Genomic DNA, 3,350 nt, shown 5'->3' with positions numbered 1-3,350 from the left:
GGTCAATTTGTTGGAGGCGTTCTTCCGAAGGCCTGCCATAACACCAGCGCATTATGGAAGCTCATTTCCTGCATCCAAATTCATAAAAATAAATAAATATGAGTATAATTGTGTAATGGCTGAATGTACACGTTTACTGCATCCCAAAAACTTGAGCCATAAGTCACTCCCGCCCTCTCCCAACAGTGTATACTCGGCCCGGTGTCAACACGAGGGTTAATGCGCTGAACCGATTTGTCAGCCACTACTGTGCAACTCACAAGGTCCCCAGAGAGAGCAAAGCCACCATGTTTGATACATGGAGCTCAAGGAGCACTGCTGAGCGGTTGAATTTGGTACTTTTTAATTTATCTTTGCTCCTTCACCTTGTAGTGATTAGGGATCACCCCGTGCGAGGATCGCAGGGGTCCTCCAACGGGCTTTAGGGCTTCATGCTGGGGGAAAAAAAGCTCATGTTTCCTTCTACTTTGCTACTTTTCTACTTCTAAAGGAGTTTTGGTACGTTGTTGTCGAAGAAAAAAGACAAACATTCATTGACTTTACTGTATGTGTATCCACATTAAATGCTTGAGTTTAAATGAACAAAAAAGTAATTACAAGAATAACACTGACAACAAATCGCTGATGTTGTAGTGGTCCACTCAGGATAAGCGGTGTTGAAAATGGATGGATGGATATTTAATAAGTGAGGGGATTGCCTTGTTTAAATATACACATGAGGTGCTCCGAACGCAATGACATCCAACACGAGACTTTTTAATGGCTGGCTATAAACACCTTAGGCATCATGTCACACCTAACTTGCTTTCGACTTATTTTTCTATTCAAGGCTGCTTTTGCCTTTAGCACCTCAGCGTGGACTGTCGGCGTGTGCCTTTGAATATTAATCGAATCTAATAAATTTTGTCCCGCGACACATTGTTAAGCAAGGGAGTGGGCGCCATCCAAGCCGCCAGTCGTTTTAATTTTGTTTTTGGCCTCGACCTCGCTCAGGATTTGGGATTCCGACAGAGACTGGGATTCTTTCCCCACAAGCACTTCTACTTTACAGAGAGAGTAAATGTAGTAAAGGGTCTGTTTTCATTTCACCCGATTTCATTAAAGTTTCACACGGCCTATAATGTTAATGAACTAATGGGGTTATAAACCCTGCAGTTAACGTGCGCGCGCGCGCGCGCACACACACACACACACACACACACACACACACACACATAAATTGTCAAACTTGCTCTTCCGTAAGCACTTGGTTTAGGGACCAAAAGGAATCAGGGACTGGTAGCTCGAGAGTTCCATTTGCTTCCAAAGCACTGCTGAGGTGCCCATAAGCAACTTAATGCTCTGCAGTGGTGGATAATTCTCCATCGACTTGGCGAGAGAACCAGGGGTCGTTGGTTCAAGACCCACCACGGGTCCAAAATGGAAATCTGTCTCATTGCTGAAAAGATATTGATTTGCGTTGAACCAACCAACTGCTGTGCTGGTGGTACATCCCTTTGGACTTGGCAAGGGGAAGGTTGTTGGTTCAAGACCTACCATAGACTAACTAAGACATAAAAATATCTCTAGCTCATCAGAAAGACTTGAAGACCAGAGGGTTGCAGGTTCAAGACCCATTGTGGAAAAAGAGAAAATTGGGTCTGGTTGTGGGAGCGCTGCTGAATTACTTTTGAGCAGCACAAGGACATTGTTAGAACGTTGAAGATTCCAGTTGGAGACTCCACTTTGCCGAGCACTGCCGAGGTACCCTTGATCAACCAATGGTGGGTTTTGCTTATGTGGCTCGTATGTAAGAAGTTGGCCTGGGATACTGGAAGGTGTCAGGCTGGGGAACTTTTGCATTCAAGAAATGTAGAATATGTTGGAATGATTGCTGGAGACATGACTGATCACTTCCCAAGGATTCCAGAGGTGTCCTTGAACAAAGCACCAACCCCGCATTTCGAACTTGATATGCATGTTGCGGTAGAATGATCAGACTCGAGTTTGTTCTTCCATCTCTCATCTCCACAGGTGCTGCTTCTGTTTTCATTTCACAGTTACGCTTTCCCTTGACAAGAACCCACCTCCTAGCGTGCCAGACGTTTATGTGCTTCCGTGTCTGAATGCGTGCGTGTACGGTTGTATTGTCTGTGTCTCTTTCTCAACCGTGACACCCAAATGAGGGCTCAGTACAGATGTTGTGGCAGCGCTGCACCATTATTGCAGACGTTCTTTCCGATGGCTGCCATAACACCAGCGCATTATGGAAGCTCATTTCCTGCATCCAAATTCATAAAAATAAATAAATATGAGTATAATTGTGTAATGGCTGAATGTACACGTTTACTGCATCCCAAAAACTTGAGCCATAAGTCACTCCCGCCCTCTCCCAACAGTGTATACTCGGCCCGGTGTCAACACGAGGGTTAATGCGCTGAACCGATTTGTCAGCCACTACTGTGCAACTCACAAGGTCCCCAGAGAGAGCAAAGCCACCATGTTTGATACATGGAGCTCAAGGAGCACTGCTGAGCGGTTGAATTTGGTACTTTTTAATTTATCTTTGCTCCTTCACCTTGTAGTGATTAGGGATCACCCCGTGCGAGGATCGCAGGGGTCCTCCAACGGGCTTTAGGGCTTCATGCTGGGGGAAAAAAAGCTCATGTTTCCTTCTACTTTGCTACTTTTCTACTTCTAAAGGAGTTTTGGTACGTTGTTGTCGAAGAAAAAAGACAAACATTCATTGACTTTACTGTATGTGTATCCACATTAAATGCTTGAGTTTAAATGAACAAAAAAGTAATTACAAGAATAACACTGACAACAAATCGCTGATGTTGTAGTGGTCCACTCCCGGTCTTGTGTGCGGGCAACGTGGGATCGGTTCCCACTCGGTGACGGTGTGCATGTGGGTGTGAGTGGTCGTATGTCTCTATATGTGCCCTGAGACTGACTGGCGACCAGTTCAGGATGTAGTCTGCCTTCCGCCCAAAGTCAGCTGGGATAGTCTCCAACAACTCCCCGTGACCCTCTTCAGGATAAGCCGTGTTCAAAATGGATGGATGAACACTAAAAACAAAAACAAGCAATACAAACTAGATCTGTTGAAAAAAAAATACCTGCAAAGAAAAAGCAATTTCCCATATAACATATTAGGGTGGAAAAAGTTAGACTCTATTAATACCTAAAACAAACAAAAATTCAATCCTAGTAGTTTTTGAAAACTTGAACTGCTTCTGCATAAGGAGGCATTCAATGCTGATCCAGTAGACGCAACGTTCTCCTGCAGGTGCACGACCATTTTAGAAACAAGCTCTTATGGGTTGGTGTGTGTGTGTGTGTGTGTGTGTGTGTGTGTGTGTGTGTGT

At 44.6% G+C, this 3,350-nt stretch overlaps 1 long non-coding RNA gene across 1 annotated transcript in view; it reads left to right on the top strand.

Moving 5' to 3' along the window:
- The window catches only part of LOC109516902 (uncharacterized), an 8,903-nt gene that overhangs the window by 3,783 nt on the left and 1,770 nt on the right, over nt 1–3,350 (top strand). The gene's annotated exons all lie outside the window — the stretch shown is intronic.

This window comes from Hippocampus comes, unplaced genomic scaffold (assembly GCF_001891065.2).
Source record: "Hippocampus comes isolate QL1 unplaced genomic scaffold, H_comes_QL1_v1.1 scaffold182, whole genome shotgun sequence".
Lineage (NCBI taxonomy): Eukaryota > Metazoa > Chordata > Actinopteri > Syngnathiformes > Syngnathidae > Hippocampus > Hippocampus comes.
Note: the sequence above shows the minus strand (reverse complement) of the source record. Positions and strands in the feature narration are given on the sequence as shown.